The sequence below is a fragment of the Silene latifolia genome, chromosome X (assembly GCF_048544455.1).
Source record: "Silene latifolia isolate original U9 population chromosome X, ASM4854445v1, whole genome shotgun sequence".
NCBI lineage: Eukaryota > Viridiplantae > Streptophyta > Magnoliopsida > Caryophyllales > Caryophyllaceae > Silene > Silene latifolia.
In genome coordinates, this window is record NC_133537.1 from 290242098 (window position 1) to 290248097 (window position 6000).

Here is a 6000-nt window from a genome sequence, read left to right on the forward strand (position 1 = left end):
TCTCTCTAATTATTCATTCACAACTTCACAAAAAAATTTCTAGTTTAAGAAATTTAATTTCCTCTCTACATCTTATGAAAAATTAGAGAGATAATAACTCCCAAAATTCTTTTCTCTATACCGAAATAATAGAGACCAAAATAAATATTTTGAATCAATTTTTAATAAGATTAATATTGTTCTAGTTCAAATAATATTAGTTTTTAAGAGGTTATCTTGGGTATACATCTTTGGGAGGGATTCTAAGCTTGAATCTTTGTTCTTCCATATAAGGAAAGCTCAAGAACAAGTAAGAAGGAGATCTTACTTGTGCCCTTTAATCCGATATACCCATAGTAAGAAAGACGATTTCTTTTCATTCTTATTTATGTTTGCATGCATAAGATCTAGATTTAATTTTATAACTAAATTAAATGTAACATATATGAATATGTTGTATTAATCTTATTAATTTACATATTCATATATGAATTAATTTATTTAGTCATAAAATAAATTGTTGATCTTATGTATGCAAACTAAATAAGAAGAGATAAGAAAATCATTTTCTCACCATCATAAATTCGGCCAAATGGGCACAAATGAAGGTCACCTACCTTCATTTGTTCTTGAGCTAGAAAATACATTAGGATGATCATCCATGACTTCAAAATAGAAGCCCTCCAATAAGTAGCACCCAAGACTATCCCAAAATCCCACAAAATAATATGTACTAGATATTTGTAATGTGGTTTACCTTAAAATTGGTTATTAATACTCATATACTACTACTAGTATTATTAGTGATTGATTTGTACAAATTTGATTCATAAAACTTGATTTTATGAAGAACAAGAGAGAGAATGTTATGTTTTTATTAAACATGAGAGAATGGAAAAATTGAGGGAAAAATCTCTCTATTTTCTTGCACAAAACCGGTGGGCATTAGGGTTATAGGACCCTTTTTATTTTTCCTTTTTGTCTTCACAAGACTAATTAGTGTAAGGCTTTGTCATAGTCAAGTCACTATCAAGTGTCATAGACAAATGAATAAGACAAATGAATAAGACAAAACTACTAAAAATGCCCACCAATATTTCGGTTATAATGTGTAATATGGAGTCCATTTTATTTTTGTCAATTGTACAATTGTATGTCATGTGGCATGTGACATGTCTTATGTCATGTTTTAATTTAAAATGCATATTTAACAAATTAAATATCATTTACAAATTAAATAAATCACATTTAACAAATTGACTAGTAATTCAAAATTACTTTCACATAAAATGGTCATTTAAATACTAGTTAATATAATTCACAACATCTTGTAATTATAACTAACTTATCATTCTCATCTCGCGTGTTTCGCAAGCACCGATTAATTTTAGTAACATAACTTCTTAAATTACTAAATAAAATCTTATTTAATCACATTATAATAAGATGTCATTTTCTCTCTTATGATAATAATTTGTTCAATTTTAAGGAATTAATTAATCTGTATCGACATACAATTAATTAACCTTTTTCAATTAAGGAAATCGTTCTTCAGGTGTGACCTCAAGGGATCAACTGATCACCACCGTCGCACGACAGTAATGTCAAACTCTAGCCTTGACCAATCATTACCGATATGTGTGGACCAGTTGACTATATATGTAATGTATCATCCCTTTCATATTCTTGTTATGAGATTTAAATATGTGATCAATATGATCGACAATTGTGATCGCATTATTGTCGGAGGACACATATTCCAACAATCTCCCACTTGTCCTCGACAAGTGTGCGTCATCAATTCTCTTGTCCTATTACTATCTCCCACTCAATGCAAGGTGTCTTTCAGGTCGTACTTGCAAGGGATCATATCGAGAGTGGTTTCCTCGATCTGGAGAATAACTGATTGACCGGAATTTTCTACCATAGAAACCTTCCGAGCGTGGCCACGCATTTCCAGTTCATTACTCCTCGAGTGGCCCTGAGATATTGTTTTAACCCTGACAAGGGGGTGGACAATTCCTATCGTACTATTCCCTTCGACTAGCCACAGCCATCATAACCCAAAATATGCCCATTTGACCACATTTACGAAGGTCGTAGTAACATAACCAAAGCTAATCTGAAACTGTGCCATCTTAGGCGAACAGTCTTTAGTCAAAAAAATCGACTCATTAGAATACTATAGTAGCTCTCGCCACGACCAGGCTATATAAATTTGCCAGAACTCTATAAGCGGTCACAGCCCGACAAAGTGTTCCTAACAGTCTGCCTATGTGATCGATTAGTCATCTCACATGACTGTATGGCACTGAACTTGCCATCAATCGCATCACACTCTAGTCACTTTGAGACGTCACCTCATACAAGTGACTATGGGCGAATACTTTGTTAATCCGGGTTCACTTTAACGGGGTTCAATATCGTCATACAACCTGTTTGGATGTAACAAAGTATAATAAAAGAGTTTTAAATTAAAACTCGAACGACAAATGCGATTATTACATATGAATAGTCAATGCCTGATTATTATTTCATATTCTATAATCTAATTTGATCTTGTATGTAGTTGTTCATCTCAATCCAATTGAAATGACATGACTCATCATGTTAAGCTTATGAATAGGCATTGTAAGTAGGTCTTAGCAACTCCCTGCTCAACCTTGCTACATACTTGTTCTCCTTTCGTAATGTATACATTTGCATTACAAAACTTTCTGAGTACTTATCTAGATCCAATCTAGACATAGGCTTTCTTGCCTTAAAATAGCTCTCACTGTTTTCACAGTGTGCGGGACTCATTCCATTTGTGAATAATTTTGAGAATAATTATTAGAAATTATTAATCTTCACTCTTGTGAATAAATTGAAGAGTAGTCTTCATGAATTTCAATTTTGCTTCTCTTAGCAAAAACTCATTGAAATGAGTGGGAGCATTCTCTTAAACCGTTAAGAAAAGGATAAGGTTCAAAGAAGTAAAATTAGAATGGAATTGATACAAGGTAATGTTAAAAGTAAAGTTATTGAGAATAACGATACTAAACCTATCAATCCCGACCGATAAAGTTTCCATTGTCTTAATTGTTGGACGCTAGAAAAGAAACTACCCCAAATTATTGAAGAATCAACAAGTTAGTTGTGGGACATCTAATGGGACCTTCTTCTTTAAATGTTTTGCAAGACTCAAATTGGTAACCCAAGATTAAACCTTAAATTCTGGAATGATGAACGCAAAGAGTTATTGAGTACTCTTGAAACCATTAGATTGTTAATCTTATGGTATATGCGTATCTTGTATCCAAAGCAAGATGTCTCATGCTTTTTGGTTGAAAAGGAGATCGAGGTTGTAAATCATTGATCCAAAATAGGTTGATCATTTCCTTTTGCCAACGATTTAAGTTGACGCTGATGTGTTCACTTAATAAGGTAAATAGAAATTTTTTGAAGAAGTTCAAAGAGTTCAAAGAATCACGATCTAGTCGTAATGGGATTATCAAAGTGAAGACTTTGATATAAGCCAAAGAAAATGTGATATAGTATCACAAATTAATCTCTCTTAGCACGCATTATGGGATAATGTGTAGTTGGATAAAGAAATCAAACCCTATTCGATATGGTTTGAACTTTAATCAAGTTACTTTAAGTTACTTGATCTTATTTTGGGGATTTTATCATCTACATGATATATCATTCTAGTTTGGTTTAGAATATAATCACCTTGATAATGGGCTAGCCATACATCAAATCATGGTGTATAGGGTCACAAAAGTGAAACCTCTTTTTGTATCTTAACAAGTTTATATTCTTATTTAGAGTTTATTCACTTAATAGTCATAATTAAGGTATAAATATAAACCCAAAACTAGATTGAGTACACAATGACTCTATCTCTCGACATCATTTGTTGCTAGTCGTCATATTCTAATCATCCTATGTATCAAACACAATGATGAAAACCACCATCGGTTTCTAATATTGACGAAGTAGGACTAGCAAAAATTTATGTCAATCAAATAAACATTTGAAGAAGAAGGTCCCATTAGATGTCCCACAACTAACTTGTTGATTCTTCAATAATTTTGGGTAGTTTCCTTTGTAGCGTCCAACAATTAAGACAATGGAAACTTTATCGGTCGAGATTGATAGGTTTAGTATCGTTATTCTCAATAACTTTACTTTTAACATTACCTTGTATCAATTCCATTCTAATTTTACTTCTTTTAACCTTATCCTTTTCTTAACGGTTTAAGAGAATGCTCCCACTCATTTCAATGAGTTTTTGCTAAGAGAAGCAAAATTGAAATTCATGAAGACTACTCTTCAATTTATTCGTTTAGTTTTAAAACTTTCATTGAAGTGGTTGCGGTATTTTGGTCAATTTTCATTTCCAACAAATCTAGTTACCAAAATAATTTAACGTTTCAAAGTACTTAACTCAATTAAGCATATGAGAAACAATTTATTGTAAGTAGATATGTTAGTTAAGAATAAAAAATCCTTTTGATCACGAATAACTTTTATCTATACTCTTCACAAGAGATCCTTGCAATGGATAATTTGAGGTTTTTTAGAAGAAAATTCATATTTGTCTTTAGTTACGATGTTTTAATGGAGATTTGAATTAAAATCGAAATGATATCGTATAAATTGAGGTAAAGAAATAGAACAATATGATAACGGAATAGTGGAAACAAAACATTCATCGTTATAATAATACTTGTAAATAATTTCACAAGTATGAGCATTTATATAGTGACCTCTACCCAACTATTATAAATGATTCCGAGATCCAAATTCATATTAACTTGGGCACGGGGTAGCCGATTCATCCCTTATCAATATAACTCGATGGATTAACTGTTTAATCGATTCTACTTTTAGAACTCTCGATCGATAAAATTACTCTAATATTTATCTATAGCCCGGAACACATGTGACTACGGTCACGAATACTTCCGTTGAGCTCAATCCAAATTTCGAATAAATGTGTCCATGATCCAAATTCACATTAACTTGGGCACGGGGTAGCCGATTCATCCCTCATCAACATGAATTCGATGGATAGACATTTATCACCCACTTACCCTACGTAACAAGGTTTGTACCCCGGGGTGGCAGAGTGCACTCCCTCGCGAAATAGGTTTTCATGGTTTCTACTTTTTGGTAAGGCTAAGTCTCAATTGTTTATTTTAGCGAGAGGTCATGTCAATTTATTACCTATCACGTTTTAAGTGAACTAAAGCGGTGAACTACGATAATTGTAATTGACACGGTCGAAAAACTCGATTTAAAAAGCATGTTTAGTTATGGCGATTTAGCAATGCAGGCAACATATAAATAAAATGCAAAGCATAAAAATAAAATCCTAGTATGGCCTTCCTAAAATAGTAAATCTAATAAACTATTACAAATTCGGAAACCAACTCCTTTGGTCCCTTGAACTTCGGTCTTGGCACGCATTTCAAGGCAACACTTTCTTTAATGGATCGCCTTCTCGAGTGGCACCGTCTTCAAGGAACTCCGGAATAAATAAATTACATAATAAATTACATAATTTCCTATTATACATTTGTAATTAAAAATAAAATAAATCTATTAAATTACAAAACGGTGATACGAGATCACAATAAATTACAACCGAATCGATATTCCCATACATTTCGGGTAATATCAATTAAAACTAAGGCCATACTAAGTAAAATTACATAATTCAAAAATTACATAAAATTAAAAATGACAATCATAAATAAAATGCAGCATTATAATATGTATGAACATGCCCAATTTTATGCTAAATCGCCTTTTAGGAGCCAATATCGTATATGAATCGGTTTTTACGGATTTGCGTGATTTAACCTTTTATAATCACAATAATTACATAAATTCATATTTATGTACAAGTTAATTACCCTAACCAACTTAGGACTCAAAATTAGTCTCCACTAACATTTGACAATAATTACCTTATATTTCTTAATATTGTTCATAAATGGACTCAAAATACAAAAGTTTGCCATAAAC